Source organism: Erinaceus europaeus, chromosome 7 (assembly GCF_950295315.1).
Source record: "Erinaceus europaeus chromosome 7, mEriEur2.1, whole genome shotgun sequence".
NCBI classification, from domain to species: domain Eukaryota; kingdom Metazoa; phylum Chordata; class Mammalia; order Eulipotyphla; family Erinaceidae; genus Erinaceus; species Erinaceus europaeus.
This window is the reverse complement of record NC_080168.1, coordinates 61,014,389-61,035,690: the sequence shown is the minus strand read 5'-3', so window position 1 is coordinate 61,035,690 and position 21,302 is coordinate 61,014,389. Positions and strand designations below refer to the sequence as shown.

Below are 21,302 nucleotides of genomic sequence, written 5' to 3'. Positions count from 1 at the left end.
CCCACTGCCAGAGTTCTGAATCCCCAATCCCTCTATTGTAAGCCACAGCAGTTCTCCCAAAGTTGTAGATATAGATTAACTATTATTTCTACAACTGTCTGTCTGTATTTGTATATATTTGCCTATCTTTTTCTATGTTCCCATCTTCTCTTCCTTTCCAAGCCACACGTAACCCTATTACTACATTCAAATATTCTTCCTTTTTTCTTCCTCTCTCTGCAGGTCCTGATGGAGCTAGAGTTCAGAGCCCTCCTATCCTCTTCCTCCTATTACTTCTCACCCACTGGGAGTATGGATCAAAATGGTTTTGGGGGTGCAGATGATGTGAGTTCTGGCCTCTGTAATTATTTCTCCATTGGACATAGTCCTTGGCAGGTCGATCCATACCCCCAGCCTCTTTCTTTCTTTCTTTCTTTCTTTCTTTCTTTCTTTCTTTCTTTCTTCCTTTCTTTCTTCCTTTCTTTCTTTCTTTCTATCTTTTTTTTCTTCTTTTTTTTTTTTGCCCCCAGGGTTATAGCTGGGGCTTGGTGCCTGCACTACAAATCCATTGCTCCTGGAGACCCATTTTGTTGCCCTTGTTGCACTCACTTGTTGTAGTTGTTATTATTGCCATAGCTGTTGTTGTTGTTGGATAGAATAGAAAGAAATCGAGAGAGATGGGGAAGACAGAGAGGAGGAGAGAAAGACACCTGCAGACCTGTTTCACCGATTGCAAAGCAACCCCCCTGCAGGTGGGGAGCTGGGGGGTTCGATCCTGTATCCTTACACCAGCCCTTGCGCTTCACGCCATATGCACTTTACCCACTGTGCTACCACGCAGCTCCCCCCCCCCAGCCTATTTCTATTATCTCCTAGTAGTGGGGTTAAGCTCCTGAGGGGTGAGGTTGTCAGGATGAAATCATGGTAGCATCTGCAACTTGGCATTGTCTCCATTCCTCAACTGCTCAGGGTACTGTAGAAGGGAATCAGAGCATCCAGAGATCAAATGAAGTTGAGGAAAAGTGAAACTCTGATTTACTGAGATTCTCTACCTCTTTATAGGATAACATGGTCCCATAGAGTGGAGAAACCCTTGATGAAACCCTGAGCATGTTTTATCAAACATAGTGTTCATGAATGTGTTAGTAATTTTTTCATTTTTTAAAATTTAATATAATTTTTATTGGCGAATTAATGTTTTACATTGAACAGTAAATACAATAGTTTGTACATGCATAACATTCCCCAGTTTCCCATATAACAATACAACCTCCCACTAGGTCCTCTGTCATCCTTCTTAGATCTGTATTCTCCCCACCCACCCACCCCCAGAGTCTTTTACTTTGGTGCAATATGCCAATTCCAGTTCAGGTTCTACTTGTCTCTTTTGATCTTGTTTTTCAACTTCTGCCTGAGAGTGAGGTCATCCCATATTCATCCTTCTGTTTCTGACTTATTTCACTTAACATGAATTTTTCAAGGTCTTTTAACAGCTTCCCAGGTAACATAGTTTTCCAGTCAAGTTTCTGACTGACCTGGGAGAAGTGGACTTTATACAACTTCAAATTTTAGGTATGAATGAAGAGACAGGAGAATAGACACAAATGCTCACTTGGCACATGTATATGTATATTTCTTCTGGTGTTCATGTTTTAGGATGAATAAACAATCAAATAACAAGACAGTAACAGAAAATTGAGCCAGACTATCTTTACAATCTTACTTTATTTTTTAAAAATATTTACTTTAGGGGAATTGGATGGTCGTGCACCTGGCTAAGCACACATATCACTGTGCTCAAGAACCTGGGTTCAAGCCTCCACTCCTCACCTGCAGGGGGGAAGCTTCATGAGTGGTGAAGCAGAGCTGCAGCTGTCTCTCTCTCCTTTCTTCTCTATCTCCCCTTCCCTCTCAATTTCACTCCATCCTGTCAAGTAAAAAATAAAGGGAAAAATGGAGGGGGGGAATGTCATAGGGAGCAGTGGATTCATAATGACAGCACCAAGTCCCAGGGATAACCCCTGGACTTAAAAGAAAAAGTTGAAAAAAATTGCTTTATTTATTTCACATTTGAAATCCAGAGAGACCTTCCCACAGGAGATGACAGAGTACTGTTCTGACACAGGTGGTGCTGAAGTTTGAACCAAGAGTTCTGAGCATATAAGTCCTATTTTCAACTAGCTGAGCCATCTCCCCAGCCTCTAGTCTTTCATCTCTAATACTTAATGGGGGACAGAGGGGGGTAGGTGCAGAGGTTTCTTACACAGCATAGAGCACACATTACTGTGTGAGAACACCCTGGACACCACATACCTGGAAACGCCTGCAGGAGAAAAGCTTCACAAACAGTGAAGTGGTGCTGTGGTGCCTCTCCTCCTCCTCCACCCCCTCCACCCCCTCCACCCTCTCCACCCCCTCTACCTCCTCCTCCTCCTCCTCCTCCTCCTTCTTCTTCTTCTTCTCCTCCTTCTCTTCCTCCTCCTCCTCCACCTCCTCCTTCTTCTCTCTCTCTCTCTCTCCCCCTCCCTTCCTCCCTCCCTCTCTCAATTTAAAAGGGAAAATAAATGGCTGCCAGAAGTGGTAGAGTTGTACAGACACCAAACACCAATGACTAGCATGGTTGGAAACAGGTAACCAAGCAAATAAACTGATTCTGTATTTACACACATCAGTTCAAATACCAGACTTGGCCTTGTATTTCCCTCATCTCTGTTTAATCTCTATCTATGAAATTTCACTGCCTAGGGATGGCTAAGCATTTCCATAGCACTAGAGAGAGGAAACCCATTGAAATGCACCATTATATCTCAAGTTGGTCTCAATGTTAAATTTGTTCATTGTTTTTAACAGAAATTACATGTGCATAGGAATATTTGGGAGAGTAGAATTTTATCTGAAGAGAAAAGAGCACAGAACTGGGAGTCCAGTAGTCAGGTTAGAGTTCTACTCCTAACTTGCTCGAAATGTGTAGGTCTAATTCTACCTTGGGCAAAATTCAGAAGAATACTGAATAAGTTCCTCCCATCTTGGGCTTTGTTTGATTCTAATCATGAGTAAGATGCTGAAATGAGTATGTCAGGTGGGTTGGTTTTTTTATATTTATTTATTTTCCCTTTTGTTGCCCTTTTTATTGTTGTTGTAGTTATTGTTGTTGTTAATATTATCATTGTTAGATAGGATAGAGAGAAATGGAGAGAGGAGGGGAAGATGGGGAGAGAAAGATAGACACCAGCAGACCTGCTTCACTACCTGTGAAGCGACTCCCCTGCAGGTGGGGAGCCCGGGACTTGAACCAGGATTCTTACACTGGTTCTTGTGCTTCGCACCACATGCACTTAACCTGCTGTGCTACCGCCTGACTCGCTGTCAGGTGTGTTTTCATCTTTTAATTGACAGTCAAAAATGCAAGGAAACATTTCTCAGAAAATGATAAAACAGGGGGGTCGGGCGGTGGCGCAGTGGGTTAAGCGCACGTGGCGCAAAGCGCAGGGACCGGAGTAAGGATCCCGGTTCGAGCCCCCGGCTCCCCACCTGCAGGGGAGTCTCTTCACAGGCGGTGAAGCAGGTCTGCAGGTGTCTATCTTTCTCTCCCCCTCTCTCTCTGTCTTCCCCTCCTCTCTCCATTTCTCTCTGTCCTATCCAACAACAAAGCAACGTCAACAATGTCAATAATAACGGCAACGAGGCTGCAACAACTAGGGCAACGAAAAGGGTGAAAAATGGCCTCCAGGAGCGGTGGATTCATGGTGCAGGCACCGAGCCCAGCAATAACCCTGGAGAAAAAAAAAAAAAAAAAAAAAAGAAAATGATAAAACAAACAAACAAAAAAAAAACAGCAATAAGGGATTATCTATTTCCTGGGGATTTTTTCATCTGATTTTTTTATATTTAGAATAAAAACTATGGCCATCACCTGTGAGGTTAGACTGAAAAGAGTCTGTGTGTGGTAGGGAAACAGCCCAGTTGGTACAACACTGGAATTACATACATGCCTGAAGAAGCCAGTTCAGTCTCTAGTGTCGAATGTATCAGAGTGCTGCTATCTAGCTTCTCAGTCTCTGTCTCATGTGAAAGTTTTGGCACACCCTGTTAAGCACACACAGTATTAAGCGCAAAGACCCATGCAATGATCGAGGTTCAAGTCCCCACTCCTCACCTGCAGGGAGTCCGCTTCACAAGTGGCGAAGCAGGTCTTCAGGTGTCACTCTGTCTCCCTCTCTCTGTCTCCCCCACCCCTCTCAATTTCTCTGTTCTATCTAATAAAATGGGAAAAAAATCTCCGCCAGGAGCAATAGATGCACAGTGCCCACACTGAGCTCCAGCCATAACCCTGGAGGCAATAAATAAATATATAGAATGAATATCAAATAACAATAATAATAAAACCAGGAATCATGAGAAAGGTGATTGGGTGGTGGTTGCAGGGACATAGATATGGGAAAGAGGACTTCATTAGCATGGGGATAATCCAAACCTGCTTGTAGAATGAATTGGTGGAGCAGAGGATATACTGAAACTAAAAATGGGGAGAAACTGCCAAAGCAAGATCCTGGTGTGTGGTGGGGAGTGGAAATGAGCAGAGTGAATCTCAACCATCAGTGGAGATGAGAGAAGCTTAACAGGAGAGGTGCTTCTCCCTGAACCCTACAGGGAAGTTGATAAATTGCTTGCAGAAGGCAGAAAGTGCTGTGAAGTTAGATGGGGACAGGAGGGCAGACTTGCAACTCAGAGTGATAGAGGAAGGGAAATGTGTCATTCAGTGATTTTGAACAGCTATCACAGAGAGTACAAGGAGGTGAGAGAGAGGACAATTCTTCAGGATGACAGCACAGAGAGAGCAGGACAGGGGCAAAGCTCTGTGCTGGCCTGTAACCGACACCAGTTCTGTTCAGCACAGACGGATTGTGTATTGTGGGGCTGATTGGGAAAGGGAAGCTCTGGGGAAAGCCTGTGCCAAGATTAGTAGGACTTGATGCCCTTGGAGTTTGAGTGTATTCATTCCTAGAGCAGTCCTAAAGATCAACACACCATAACTGACCACTGCAAGAGTTGGCAACAGAGCCGACAGGAACTGAGCTCATGCCTTGGAACCAAATGCTACTACCCCTGAGTCTTTTACTGTCATGTAATAGTTTAACATGTTCCTCTTCATTATTTCCATCAAAATTATTCTATTGACTCATACCATGAATTATATGGGTGAGAACATTTCTTGTAAGGATTACATAAAACTCAAAAGTAAACTTCGTTTGGTGAGCAGATCTCACATTTACAGTAAATGTCAATTCCATGGAAAAAATCTAGAAGCAGAGACCCTAGATATTTATGGCCACTGATCCTTGGCTCTCACCACTGTGTCACAGCCTTTCCTCCCTTTCAGTCTTGGCTGAGAGCCAAAGGGGCTTTTTTTTTTTTGCCCCCATCTTTGGGAAAAGTTGCCAGCCCTAAGCAAGTCAAGATATCTTTGCTTTATTTCTAAAACTGGAATGTTGAACTCTTTGGGGTTGTGATACACCCAGATGGAGTCAGTCTCTCTCTCTCTCTCTCTCATTTTGTTTTTCTGCAAATATTATTACCAAATACAACATTTTTTCCCCTCTCCAAAGTCATTAGAGCCCATTTGGCACCTTCACTAATCTATCCTACTTGTTACCTTTTAATTACTTAGTGAGGGGGGAATCTCCTTGCCTTCTTGCTGAGGGCCAAATGACCAAAGGGTTAATGTTTTCTCTGTCTCTGGCCAATTGGTTTTTAGTCAGTAGTTATTTATGGGCAAGTCCAGGGACCATTAGTTTTCAAGTATGTGCAGCTGTACTCTTGACAATTACTAGTCCATAAGCAAATAGGGTTTTATTTATTTCTTTTTTTTTGGTACATGGTTGTTCTTCCTCTTTTCTCCTCACACCCCACCCCACCCAATTGGTTAGACAATCTGTTGCCATTTATGAATGATTCTTGTTGATGTGAATCATGGCATTGCATTCTATTTCATTGTTTGGATTCTATGTTTCATAGGAAGCTGTGATCTTGATGCAGACAAGGCATGGTGGTAGGCCCCCTCCTGTCACAAGTGACAGATTGCTCCCGGGGAGCGAAATGCCAGCCCCTTGCCCACCGCCTAAGAGCTGTACTGTCCCCCATGAGCTGCCTAGGTGCTGATGATTCTCATTGTGAAATCAGTAGCTGCTTGGCCTTGGCCTTTTTTTTTTCCATGCTCTGTTCTTTTGGACATAAGGTAGCGATTACTATTAATGGTTCTTTCAGTTCCTAGGAGCTCCTCCCTCTGTGCTGTCTTACTGGGATTTTTTTTTTCCTCTGCCCTCATTGAATGGTAGTCTTTGATGTCACACAAGAGAATACTGTTGGCTAACAGTCTGGAGGCTGCTTCATTTGAGCTAATCACCACATGAAAACAAATGTGATCCATCATATTTCATTAACTAGCTGTCCTCCTTTCAGATGCCCTTTTTTTTTATGTCAGAGTGCATCCTGACAGGAATCAGAAAGATATGTGTGATTAAGAACAGTAATAATGCTTATTGCATTGTATTGTAAATTACCTTCCTGGGCTTTGCTACTTTATCAGCCCCACTGGTACTGGCTCTCGTACATTTTTTGACTACTCAGTATATACAGTGTATTAGCGCAATGGAGATCATTATGTGGCCTGTATTTGAGTCATTTTTATTTAAGATGCCAAACAATAAGCTGTTGATTGGGGGAACAAGAGGCGAACAATAATGTTCTGTGTTACATAATACACCACCATTTTCCAGCTTTGCTTTAGAAGGGCCTTCTTTATTGTTTTTGTATAAAAATGGTTCTTAGGAGGAGGAATATTTTGCTGAGGTATGTCATTATTTTGCAAATTTCTATTATCTCATCATGTTGTCTTCATTGTAAATTGCAGCTAATTAGGAACCTAGTTAGAGTCCCAGCTTTGAGGCTGGCTTTTTTGTGAAAAGAGCCCACCGATTACCACACTACAAGAGAGGAAGGGAGAGAAAAAGGAGATTAATCTGGTTACCTAGGCGACACTCGCTTCCATCTGCGAGGAACAATACATTTTTGTTTCCTTGGCTCAGTTCAGATCTGTTTTGTTTAGAGGGGGAGAGAGAGAGAGAGAGAGAGAGAGAGAGAGAGAGAACCTAGCTCCACAACAATGCTCAATTCTGTCTAGCCTGGGCTTATAAACTCGATTCCTCTGCAAGCCAGGGGTCTCAGGAGAGTGAGAAGATGAAAGAGATAAGCTCCAAAGTTGTCAAAGGTCATGACCTTGCCACACAAAGCCAGTAGTTTTACCTCTAAATCCCTTCTTCCCCCCAAAAGCACTTAGTGAAATAATATACTGTCCTTCTCAACACATGGTTGTCTCTATTAAGGAACAAGACCATCAAATGGTGGACTTCAGGAGTCATTTCAGATTTCAGACTGGATAAACCAGGGACTCTGATGTTATATATGTGCCCAGTTTTGGTCTAGGCAAGTTATCTTTGACTTTCTTTCTTTCTTTCTTTCTTTCTTTCTTTCTTTCTTTCTTCCCCAGTGACTCTCCAAATCCACATTCATTTAATTGGCATGATACCCAACATGAAAAGGTATATGATTTTTGCTTCCCAAGAAATGAAGCAACTTTTTGAGTCCACCCCAAATTGAAGCATATTCACTTCCTGTGTCCAGATAAAGTTGTTGCATATGCAACTCCTAGTTCTGCTTTGCTCTCCAGCATCATGTGTGTGTCTTCAGTAGCCACTAGCAAAGGGGCTGGATGTGGCACAGGAGCTCAGAGGCAGAGGCAGAGGCAGGCTAAAAAGTTCCAATCCCAAGGCTTCTGCATGAGAACTGGAGAAGCCCAGAGCCTCTGATGAGCAAAGTGCTTCTAGTACCATGTTCTCCTGCCATCACATATGAGTTGTTCTCCAAGAGTACTGTGTCATGACATGACATACAGTGATGAGAGGTCTAGGAGAGGAATGCTGGCTCATGTATGTGAGCTTCCTAGTCATCAAATGCTTTGGTGAAATCATAGGGAAACAAGAGTTTATTTTAGAGTGCCCTGTAGAATTCATGCATCCCCATTTCAATCTTTATGGCAACCAGGAGATAGCTCTCCTGGGAGACTGTACACTTTACGATGCTCAAGGACCCAGGCTGGAGCCCCCAACACTACATGGGAGCACCATGCATGACCAGCACTGTGGTGTCTCTCCTTTCTCTGTCTCTCACCACCTGTGTCTCTCTATTTTAAATAAGAAAAAAGAAGAGAAAAAGCAAAGGAGGAAGAGAGGAAGGAGGGATGAAGGGAAAGAGTCTGTCAGTATCTATGCATACCAAAAAGAAAAAAAAAACCCTAAAGGTTCAGAGTATGCTACATATTCTGTTACATATGCCTGCCTCTTCAACCTTACCAATGAATGTATCCTGGAACCTCACCTCCCCAGAGCCCTGCCCCACTAGGGAAAGACAGAAATAGGCTGGGGGTGTGGGTCCACCTGCCAACACCCATGTCCAGAGGAGAAGCAATCACAGAAGCCCGAACTCACACCTTCTGCACCCCATAAAGTATTTTGGTCCATACCCCCAGCAGGGAAGTAGTATTAGATGACTAGAGGGCTCTGAAGCCCAATTCCATCAGGACCTAGAGAGAGAAGAGGGAAAAAGGAAAGACATTCAGAAGTAAATAGGTGTAGGTGTGACTTGGAAAGGAAGAGAAGACAGGACCTTGGAAAATGGATATATATATATTTAACCCATATCTGTGACATTGGGAGAACTACTGTAGCTTCCAATGGAGGGAACTGGGATACAGAACTGTGGTGGTGGGAATAGTACAGAATTATATCCCTGTTACTTTATAACTTTGTAAATCAGTATTAAGCCACTAACAAAGTTAAGGTAAAAAATACACAAATACAAATAAAGAAATTTTATATAAATGATATTAAGGTGTAAAATGAAAACTAAAGGCCTAGCTAAAAAAAAAAGAGGAAAAAGGGCGGGGGAGACAGCATAATGGTTATGCAAACAGACTCTCATGCCTGAGGCTCCAAAGTCTCAGGTTCAATCCCCCACACCACCATAAGCCAGAGCTGAGCAGTGTTCTGGTATTTCTCTCTTTCCCTCTCTCTCTCTTTCCTTTCTCTCCCCCCTCTGCATCTCTCTCAAAAATAAAATAAATAAAATATTTTTAAAAAGCCTCTCTTCAAAAGATTTTACCCATTTTTCTTGCCTTACTTACAAATGCCAGAAATGTTATCCACCCCAATTGATTTTGTATTTAATACTCATCCAAACTTCTAGAGCATCCATACTGTTTCTTATTCCTATTATGTCATTGTTGCTTCTCTAAATGATGTATTTTAGAAAATAATAAAATTGAAATGGATGGAATTCTAATTTATTTTCATGTTTATCAAATTTTTTGGATAACACAAAGAATTTTGCTTCTTGCCCCAAACTCAACTCCTCCAAAAGATACTTTATTTTTTAGTCCTTTGCAAAAAATCAGAGAAATTTTTCAGTTTGCCTATAAGTATCTTCAGTAAAGGAAGATATGGTTAAGCCATTGGTGAACCTTCAACAAGAATCCTTTCCTCCTAACCTTTCATGAGGTAAAGACAAATATTGCAGGGCTGTTAAAAGTTGGAACATTTTTCTGAAGTTTGTGAAATCAAGGTTACTCTTGACAGTGACCAGAATGAAATTTGTTTTAGAAAATCATTTTAGGGCAGGCATAGATAACATAATGGTCATGCAAACAGACTCTTATGCCTGTGGCTCTAAAATCCCAGGTTCAGTCCCCCACACTACCATAAGCCAGAGCTAAGCAGTGCTCTGGAAGAAAACAAACAAACAAACAAAATGTTTTGAACATGCAAATTAATCTCCTGTTATCTGAAAATAAATGTTTATCATCTAAATGATTAAGCTATCTTAAGCTTTTAGAGAATATGATCACAGTACTTTTTTTTTTTTTTTTGGTGAAGAGCTTTAGTAAAATCCATAATGAAGCAGAGAAGTAGTTGTAGCAATAAGTCCTTGCTGCTCAGAATAACTTTCTCTAGAGAAAACATCTGAGATTTACTAACACTGCATGTCTTATTCCTAAGCTAGTGTGGAATGATTCTATCTAGACAATTCCTGTCCTCAGCACTATTAGATTCACGGATGGACCTCTTTATCATCTCCTGACCACAATCCCCCTGGATTATATATGAAGAGAAGCTAGAACACTGAAAACATGGAATGCTGTTTACAGTATGAGTAGACATGCCTTGTGCATACTGAGAAATAGAGAAAACTTTAACTATGAAATGCATTCATGTAGCCTGGAAACATAATAGTCGTACTAATGAGAGGAATTCCTTATGGAAATGCTGGAGTAGCAGACAGTGAGGAAGGAGACTGCTACTAGTAGATTTAACATGAGTTGGACCATACACTATCTAAGGCCAAAAGCCTCACTCAGGAGCTTAGGTCTCCAATACCACCCCCACGCCCACCCTACTTCATACGCCTTTTGTAGGAAGTCACTTCTAATATTCTGCCCTGAAAAAGTGGTTCTGAACAGATGCAGAGTAAAGAGTGCCACCTGCTGATTTCTCCTCCTAAAGCAATACTGATTTCCTTGGAGGCTTCTCAGACAAGATCTATCAATGCCTAGTCCTTTTTATTGAGTTATAAATCCCAAGCATGAAGCCTGTTAGTTGTTGACTGAGAGGGACTCAAATGTGAATTGCAAAATAAAAGGTCTCCATGCTTTTCAAAATTCTCAATTTCTCATTGTGGATTTTGAAAAATCCAAGCATACCATTTCATCTTTCTTTCTTCCTCCCTCTTTTCCTTCCTTCCTTCCTTCCTTCCTTCCTTCCTTCCTTCCTCCCTCCCTCCCTCCCTCCCTCCCTCCCTCCCTCCCTCCATCTCTCTTTCTTTCCTTCTTTCTTTCTTTCTTTCTTTCTTTCTTTCTTTCTTTCTTTCTTTCTTTCTTGCTTACTTCCTTCCTGTGAATCACAGGGAAAGTTGAAGATAAAAAGAAAGTGACTACCTTATTATGTGAATTGATGTGGCTTACTTCTGGGCTCCTGTTTCTCCATGTTTCCAGAAAATTATGACAAAAGAGCAACTTTGTGTTGGTAACCTGGCAGTGGGTTTCAGAGACATGACCTGTCTTCTTTACTCTGTTTTGCAAAGCAACATCCTTCTTTCAGTCACCTGTCTCCCTACAGAAGAGAAATGTTTAACATAAAGTAAATTCATAAGTAAATTACTATCAGGCTCTCTCCTAAGTGGGCCATGTGTAAAATGAAACTCTGGAAATTTAGTGTTTATTTCTTCATCTGAAGTTTGCAGTACAAGGAACTTCAATAATTTTCTTAAACAAACGTTATAAAATTGTTCATATGCAATATTCAGAAGTTAGAAATGATCCATGTGTGAGAATGGAGGTTAAGTCCTTTTAGTTATAGTGTGTTTCCTACATTGGTTAGATCTGTAGGTAACTTTTCCCCTCTACATTTGCATCACCAGTTAATAAGAGATAACACTCCCCCCCCCCCCCTGCAAATGGCAGAAGGGATGGGTCATACAAATGTGTTTTCTTTTAAGAAGACTCCCAATTTCAGTGGATTTAACAAGTTGGCCAAGATGAAAGTGTGGGTTGAATCCTGCTTCTCCCAAGTGCAGCTCATCCCCTATTGCAGTTTGTTTATCCTTAATTGTTACTTTAGAAGAGTTGCTATTAACCTGTGCCTCCAGTGTGAAGGTGATTTTATCTCCAATCAACTCAGGCATGAATCAGGTTGCAGGCACAGCAAGAAGAATGAGCAGCAGAGGAGTTATTACCACAAAGCAACAACTCTGAAAATGGGCCAGCACTGTCAGTATCTCAGCCTACTCTGCAAAATAAGACAACCTCCAAAGCAACAAAGGATAAAGTTATCTTTTTTGGGAAGTAGGTGGTTGGGAGAGGAAGAGAGAGAGGGAGAGGGAGAGGGAGACAGAGGAAATTTAGTTACAAAGGGTTTACTATGTAATGCTGGTAAACTGAAGCAAAGTTTTAGTCCTTGGAAAATAGGAACCAGTTTACATATCATTGAAATGAGTCACCAAGGTGGCTCCTCTGTACTAGATGAGAAGCATTTGTCCTGTGTGTTCATGTATGCATTATAAAGAACATTGTTTTCTATTTTTAAAGTTTAATTTCTATAGAGATTCTGAAGATAAGCAGTTCTGACCGTGTAGATCTCACTTAACTATGCACACTTTTCTGACCAGATTGCTTCATCTTACGGTTGTACCATGGTTATGATTCCCCCCTCTGAGAAATCTGATATTTACTTCTTAAAACAAGAAAACAAACAAAAACAATAGCTAGAGTATATATCATTTGGAATTTAGTCAGCGGTATCTTTGACCTCCAGAACATTTGACTTTAGAGTATTGTTCTATGTTCTGGAGAAAGATTTTCTAAGAAATTCATGATAGTAACAATAGAGATTTCATATAAAACATAAAATTTCGTCTTTCTTTTTGATACAGATGCTGATCGTTAGGTCTCTGGTTGGCTGTTTTGTATTTTCTATGAGGACAGAGGCATCTCTGTTGCCTATTTCTGTCCTTATCTGTAGCTTTTTTTTTTTTAGAGGAATGGAGCCATACACAATACAATGTCTCACTGCTAGTTACTTCCTTTTCATGTTCCTTCCAACACACACACCACAGTGCCATTCATTTGTTTTTCACATATTTGTGTCTGGTGTGCTAGGCACTATTTCAGGGATAGAACTGTGAATGTATCAGTAAATAAAACCTACAAAGATTGCTACGGCACTGTGGAACTACATTCTAGTAAAGAAAGAGGTCAACAAATAATAAATTCATCTTGATTTTTGAAATTTTTTCTTTCTTTATTTATTGGATAGAGATCGTCAGAAATGGAGAGGGCAGGGGGAAGATAGAGAGGGAGAGAATAGAGAGACACCTGCTGCCCTGCTTCACCATTCGTGAAGCTTTCCCCTTGCAGGTGGGGGTTGGGGGCTCCTTGTGCATTATAAGATGTGCACTCAACCAGGTGTGCCATCACCCAGCCCCAATTCATCTTGATTTTGAAACTGAAAAAAAAGTTTGGAGGAATGGGATTAGTTCCTGGGAAATAATAATTCAATAAAAGTTGTTTCAATAGAGAATTATTTGTTATGAAGAAATGTGTGGAGAAGAGACATACATCTGAAATGGTAAACTGAGTCTAAAGCTGAGACAATCATTAGATGATTGAATGAAGGCAAGGAAATCAAAATCATCAGGGCCCAGCGAGATTGGATGATATATTTTCTTGGAAGAAGTCAACACCTACATACAGTTTCAGCAAGAAATCTGTACTTTGCTTATTGTTCTTTCACACTTTAAATGTTGTGTCTTAATTTAGAAGTTATTTCTAGTGAAAGATTTGAGAGAGGATATTAGGGACAGGTGAATACACAATATTCTTTTGACCAAACAAGTTTTTGTTTGTTTGTTTTTTTACTTCCAGGGTTATTTCTAGGACTCGGTGCCCCCACGATGAATGAATCCACTGCTTCTGGAGGCTATTTTTCCCATTTTATTGTCCTTGTTGTTGTGCATGTTGTAGTTGTTATTGTTGTCATTGCTGTTGTTGTTATTGGATAGGACAGAAAGAAATGGAGAGAGGAGAATACCGAGAGGAGGAAAGATAGATAGATACCTGCAGACCTGCTTCACCACTTGCAAAGCAACCCTCTGAAGGTGGGGAGCAGAGGGCTCATACCAGGATTCTTACGACAGTCATTGTGTTTTGCACAGGTGGCACAAAGCGCAAGGACTGGCGTAAGAGTCCAAGGTTCGAGCTCCCAGCTCCCCACCTGTAGGAGAGTAGCTTCACAGGCGGTCAAGCAGGTCTGCAGGTGTCCATTTTTCTATCCTCCTCTCTGTCTTCCCTTCCTCTCTCCATTTCTCTCTGTCTTATCCAACAATGACAACACCAATAACAACAATAATAATAACTACAACAATGAAACAACAAGGGCAGCAAAAGGTAATAAATAAAAATTTAAAAAATTAAGTGGAGCTGGGCAGTGGCACACCAGGTTAAGGGAACATAGTACAAAGCTCAAGGGCCTGTCCAAGGATGCCGGTTTGAGTCCCCAGCTCCCCACCTCCAGGGGGGGTCGCTTTACAAGCGGTGAAGCAGGTCTGCTGGTGTCTATCTTTCTTTCCCCTCTCTGTCTTCCTCTCCTCTCTCAATTTCTCTGTCCTATCTAATAAAATGGAAAAAATGGCTGCCAGGAGCAGTGGATTCGTAGTGCAGATACTAAAACCCATCGATAACACTGGAGGTAAAATAAAGGAAAAGAAAAAGGGAGGTATGGGAGGGGGGAAGGCCACCATGAGCAGTAGTCTTCGGCAAGTACTAAGCCACAGAGATAGATAAATGTGATGGTAATAAATAATAATAGTGGGAATTAGGTGGTAGCGCAGCTGGTTAAGAGCACGTGGCACAATGCTCAAGGACCTGAGTAAGGATCCTGGTTCAAGCCGCTGTCTCCCCACCTGCAGGGGGTAGTCACTTCACAGGTGGTGAAGCAGGTCTTTCTCTCCCCGTCTCTATCTTCCCTTGTCGTATTTAACAATGATGACGTCAATAACAACATTAATAACTATAACAATAAAACAAGGTCAACAAAAGGGAATAAATAGTAAAAAATTAAAAACAATAAATTCAATGATAAAATTTAAGAGCTAGTAAACTTGAATTGTGAGTGTGTGTTTGGGGGTATATTGCATAATGGCTATGCAAAGAGACTCTCATGCCTAAGGCTCCAGAGTCCTAGGTTCAATCCCCCGTACCACCATAAGCCAGAGCTCTGGTAAAAATAAATAAATACAAAATATATATGCAGATTTCATCTGAGGACTGAACCTAGAATATCCCACTATTCCTCTCAGTCCTTGAATTCCACTGACTGACATAATTGGGCCCTATCTGTTAAACCTGTTGTGTCAAACTCTTCTTGAAGTGTCTTCATTTGCATACTTCTAACACTGCAGAAACAATAGTAATCGTAGTTCTGTCAAGGCCCATCGGAGAATGCTTTCATTCTCTGATTGACAGTGATGATAATTGATACTATGGGTCCTTTAAATTAGAATGGTTCTTTATTTGGCATAATATTATAGAAAATGTGCACCAAAAATCCTCTTAAAAAAAAACATTTCGGTAAAAGTAGCTTCATCAATTTTTTCACCCATTTTTCTCTTTTGTTATCACAAATGGTTCAGCTCAAACAGTCTCTAAATTAGTAAAGTGGGGAATAAAGAGCCATTCTAGTCTGAATTTTAGATATTTTTATAGTGTGTATAAGTCATTCCTTTCTTTAACTACTTGTTTTTCACTGAATGGCAGCTACTTGGAAATGTAGCACCAAAGATGATTATATTTCTTTTTCTCTAAACTCATCCCTTAAATTTAATTAGGAAGCCTTTATAGGACTACTAAGTAACTAAAGCAACAGACATCACTGTAAAATAATTTAAAAATAAAAAATATTCTGGAAATTAAATACCCCCCAATTCTCCCTGCCTGAGGTTCTATAGTTGAGACAGTAAACCTCAGAAGTAAAGACCTATATGGAGTTGTTTGGAGAGACTCATAAAGAGATCTTCTCTGGGTGATTATTTTATAAAGGCAGCTATTACTTAAAGGAGTAAGTCAGATGAGGGTCAACGTGTGGCTTTCATTATTGAGCATGGTGATATCAGAGGACCTGGGCTGGAGTCTTGCTAATGCTGAGTACTAGGATTAAGCAGATCTGCCTGCATGCCAGAAATGGAAGGAGTGGAGAGAGTCCACTTGTGGTCACTATAAGCACCCCTGCTCCCAACAGGAGGAACAGACTAAGAAGTTTATGCCGATTCTCCTGCAAAACAAAGATGGTGAAGGAGAGACTACCCTTTCCTTAAAAAGCAGTAATAGAAAGGACAGTGAGAAACCAGTGATCTTGGGATCTACAAATAAAAAAAATAGAGAAAACAGCTTTCCTCCAATTCCCTTCACTTTTTTTTGTTGTTGTTGTTCTCTTAACATCTTGGGCTTAATGATTAAACCATTAACAACATGATGTATGAAAAGAGTTTTCTCTTACCTCCCTTTTCAAGACAATCTCCTATTTTAATATTCTTTCTATTCTGCTAAATTGATAAAAGATGAGGATTCACTTTATGTATATAAGAATGACCAGGGGGAATGTTCTGACAAAAGATTTCTCATTCACTGACTGGGTCAGGATGAGAATGCTTTTCCACTAAAGATTACTACAAAGGCCTTTGGCATCAATAGCCCATTTCAGTTAGCCAATGATAAACCTAGCCAAAGGAATGAATCCAGAATGAATATCAATGGAAAACTATTCCAGATGCAAATATAGGGCTCAAGAGCCATGTCAAAGATTCTCATAATTTTTCTTCAACCATTTTGTTCCTTTGGGAACTTTTCTTTAATAGAAAAATTACCGTGTGTGTGTGTGTGTGTGTGTGTGTGTGTGTGTGTGTGTGTGTGTGTGTGTGTGTGTTTAAAGATAGGGAAACAAGTGTTTGTTATGATGTCTACCTCTCTAAACATTATGAAAGTTGTCTAAAAGACAGTCTCAAGCTCTGCTGTTCATGGCAATCATGGAGATAGTTGTGCCTGTGACATCCTTCACTCAAGAAATAATTGTTGAGTTCCAAATAGGCAGCAGACACTGTTGCAGGATACTTTTTTGTTATTTAGCAGTGGTCTTCAAGGAAATGTAAGAAGGGGAGCATATGTCCACTGAAGAGGAAGGGAGGAGATAGTAGGCCTCTTCTCCACAGAGAAGTCCATCTGAGGATTTAATGAACTGAGGGAATGAGCCTAAAAGATGTGATCCTAATTTTGAAATTGCGTCTACCACACCAGGAACTGCAGATTCAGAGGCTCTGAGGCCAAGTGACATGCAACTTGCACTGCAGTGTGGCCAGATGTAACAAAAAGAACTGTACTTGCAAAGTGAGCTTGATATGTAGTCTCAAGCTGAATGATCAGAATATTTTATTGAAAAGAACTGTCTTCTGGAGCCTGGCAATGGCCTAGCCAGTAAAGCACAAACATTACCCTATGCGAGGACCTTTAGTTGTTGGATTTTCAGTTTTATTTCAATGGCCTCATATTTAACTTTACAATGGCACACTTTTTTTTTCTTCAATTGTGCTTTGAAGCTTAAAAAGATGTGTTTTTCCAGCTTTATTCCTTCTCAATGTTTTTTTTAGTATTTTGTATTTTTTACATAGTGATATAAAATATAAAATCAGTTTGTAAATATCTATAAAAACACTCTTGGTATTGTTATAGGAGTTATGTTTATAGTAGATTAAAAACTGTGGAGACTTTTATTTTAATATCTTGAATCTTCTAGCATATGGGTGTGAATGGTCTTTTCATTACTTTTCTTTTTCCTATATTTCTAATAAGTTTCCAAGTATTTATTTTTTTACTTTGTATTTATTATTTTTTACCAGAGCACAGCTCAGCTCTGGCTTATGGTAGTGCAGAGGATTGAACCTGGACCCTGGAACTTCAGGCATGAGAGTCTCTTTGCATAACAATTATGCTATCTCCTCCTGCCTAACTATTAACATAGAGGTTTTTTTATTATTTTATTTTTTATTAGTGATTTAATACTGATTTACATAATTATAAGATAACAAGGATATAATTCCATAATGTTCCACCCACCAGAGATCTGTGTCCTCACCCCATCCATTCTTTGCATTATTTTTCTAAAATTCTTTTATATTGTTCCTCTGTGATATTTGGTAGTTTTCAGTAGGCAGGTCTTGCCATTCTTTAGCTAAAATACATCACAGGGGTTATTCTTAAGGTTTCACCTCTGGGGTTTTGTTTGTCTGTTTGTTTGCTTTAGATAGAATTAGAGAGAGAGAGAGAGAGAGAGAGAGAGAAAGAGGGCAAGGTGGAGTAGCCACACTCAACCACACCACTGCTCCACCCCTTCCCCTCAGGAAGCTTCCCCTCTGCACATGCTCCCTGTGCCTGTGAAGCTCCAGCACTCACTCCCCTGTGTGTGTTCTACTGGGTGAGCCCCCCCTTGCTGGGGGATCTTGAATTGCTAAAGCAATTTTCTTAGTCATTGTGAATATTTTCAGATATTTATCTTTCTTCTTGAATAACCATTGATCTTCGTGTGTTTTCAGGAATGTTCCTATTTTGTCCAAGTGTCTCTCATTTGTAGGCATTGCATTTTTTAGCAAATGCAATTTTTCTAAGTTCAACAGTTGCTAGTTTGTTTGTTTCTCCCTGATTTAGGTAACGATTTGTTTTCTTACTATTCTTCTTTCTTTCTTTCTTTCTTTCTTCCTTTTAAATTGATCTTTATTTTATTTTAATGAGAGAAAAATACAAAAAAGCCAGAGCACTACTTAGCTCTGGTTTATGCTGGGGATTAAACTTGGGGTTTGGAACCTCAAAGCCTCAGGCATAAAAGGCTTTTGTATAACCATTATGCTGTCTCCTTAGTCCACTATATTTATTTTTCTAATTCATTTATTTTAGATTGATAGGACAGAGAGAAATTTAGAAGGGTGTGTGTGTGTGTGAGAGAGGGAGAGAGAGAAAGAGAGATTTTCAGCACTGTTTCTTCTGCTCTTGAAGCTTTTCCCCTGCAGGTGGTGACCAGGGGCTTGGACCAGGTCCTTGTGCATGATAATGTGTGCTCATCCAGCTGCTCCACCACTTAGCCCCTCTTACTATTTTTCTTGGTCACTTTAAGCAAAGGTTTGTCGACTAGACCGGCTTAGGTTTGTTGGTTTTTCTCTCTAGCTTTTTCTATTCTTTATTCTTATAACACCCACTCTTTATCTTTATAATCTCTTGCATTCTGGTAACATTGAGTTATTATAGTCTTCTTTTTCTAAAAAGTGGAAATGTAAGCTAACATTTCCATAAGCATTCTTTTAGCTGTATACCATAATTTTTACTTTGTTGTTTTCAAGATTCTCTCATTTTCTCTGTGATTTCTTCCTTGGTCTATGAATTTAGAAATGTGTTTATAATTTATAAATATTTATTGACTTTTTAAGTTTCTTTCTGTTGTTGATTACTAATAAAATTTATTTTGGCCAGAACTTGTAGTTTTAAAAAATATTTTTTTTATTTATTATTGGATAGAGGCAAAGAAAATTTGAGAGGGGAGAGGGAAGTAGAGAGAGAGAGAAAGAGAGAGGGATATATAGAGACACCGGCAGCCCTGCTTTACCACTTGTGAAGCTTTCCCCCTGCAAGTGGAGATCAGGGGCTTGAAGCCAGGTCCTTGAACACTGTAATGTGTGTGTTTAACCAAGTATACCACTGCCTGACCCCCAAACTCATACTTTGTCTGATTAGATTTTTTTTCAGGTAATTAAGCCATTCCAGGGTCCCTGTGCCCTTGAGATACTGTTGGGTATTATAAAGAGAGGTATCAATGGAGCCAGCTGTTTGATATCAAAGCATTGTCTTCAGTAGCAGTGTTAATTTTTGTCTCGCTTTCTTACAATTCCTGTTTACTTAATCCATGTCTTCCATTATTTTATTTTCAACTTATTTGTGTCTTTGAAGGTAAATATTTTGCAGCTATTGTCTGCAAGTTCAACATCTGGGGCTACTCAGAAACAGTTTCTACTAACTGCTTCTTCTCCTCATCTTTCTTTTTCCTTTTTCTTTGCATCTTGTTACTTCACTGTTAAAAACAGAATAATTTGGTCATCTGTTGCAGCAAGTCTGGGTTCTTCTCCACCTGCTTCCTCCACCCCACCTTTATGGTTTGTGTTTTTTTTTTTTTCTTTGCTTAGTGATTGCTTATACTAATTTTGTGAAACTTTCTTTTTATTGCCATGATAATGATTTATAGTACAGTTGTTGACACATGGGTACAATTTCCCATATCTCCATGGTAGGTATTTATAAAGTACTCTTATCCCAACTTAAATTATATATATTAGAGAACTGTTCATCTCTGGTTCATGGTGGTGCAGGGACTGAACCTAGGACTTTGGACCATGAGCTATGAGAGTTATGCTATCTACTTCTGCCCCATCCTTTTCCATCATCATGTATCAAGACCTAGACACCCGCTTCCCCCATACACATAGCATCCCTCTCCCTGTCCTCCTTCCCCAAAATCCTTTGCTTTGGTGCAATACACCAAACCAGTCCATGTTTTACTTTGTGTTTTCCTTTCTGTTCTTGTTTGTTAAATTCTGCCCATGAGTGAGATCATCCCATATCCATCCTTCTCATTCTGGATTATCTCACTTAACATGATTTCTTCAAGTTCCATCCAAGATGAGGTGAAGAAGGTGACTTCATCATTTTTAATAGTTGAGTTGGATGGTCTGGGAGGTGGCTCAGTGGATAAAACATTGGATTCTCAACCATGAGGTCCCAAGTTCGATCCCTGGCAGCACATGTACCAGAGTGATGGCTGGTTCTTTCTCTCCTCCTATCTTTCTCATGAATAAATAAATAAACAAATAAATAAATTCTTAAAAAAATAGTTGAGTTGTATCCCAATGTGTATATATACCACAACTTTCTTTCTTTTTTATCAGAGCACAGCTCAACTCTGGCTTATGGTGGTGTGGGTGATTGAACCTGGGACTTCAAAGCTTCAGGTAAGCAAATATATTTGCATAACCAGTATGCTATTACTACCCCACCCTCATATTACAACTTTCTTAGCCACTCACCTGTTGTCAGACACCTATATTGTTTCCAACTTTGGGCTACTACAAATTGTGCTTCTATGAACATAGGTATGCCCAGATCTCATTAGATGGGTGTAATGTTTCCTTAGGATATATCCCCTAAGGAAACATTACACCCATCTAATGTAATGTTTCCTTAGGATATATCCCCTGGCAAACGCTAGAAGAAGAAGGATATATCCCCAGGAGAGGAATTGTGGGGTCATAAGGTAGGTCCATTTCTACTTTCTAAGAGCTCTCCAGACTCCTCTCCCTAGAAGTTTGATTAATTTACATTCCTACTAGAAGTGCAAAAATGTTCCTTTACCCTCACAGCCTCGCCAACATTTGTTGTTACTCCCCTTTGTGATGTATGACATCCTCACAGGAGTGAAATGATATCCCCTCACTGCCTTTATTTGCATTTCTGTGATAATCAGTGACTTTGATTATTTGTTTATTTATTTATGTTTGTTGGCCCTTTGGATCACTTTGGTGAATATTCTATCCCTGTTCTCTTCTTGGATGGGGTTGTTTTTAGTGTTTGCTGA

At 40.1% G+C, this 21,302-nt stretch overlaps 1 protein-coding gene across 6 annotated transcripts in view; it reads left to right on the top strand.

Moving 5' to 3' along the window:
• The window catches only part of SOX5 (SRY-box transcription factor 5), a 1,357,610-nt gene that overhangs the window by 820,352 nt on the left and 515,956 nt on the right, over window positions 1–21,302 (top strand). For 4 of the 6 annotated variants that reach the window (XM_060194518.1, XM_060194513.1, XM_060194517.1 and 1 more), the window contains one exon: window positions 20,617–20,679. The exons of 1 other annotated variant lie outside the window; for it this stretch is intronic. The gene's annotated coding sequence lies outside the window, so the exon portion shown is untranslated. The remainder of the gene's footprint in view (window positions 1–20,616; window positions 20,680–21,302) is intronic. One more of the 6 variants, XM_060194520.1, reaches the window with a different exon arrangement.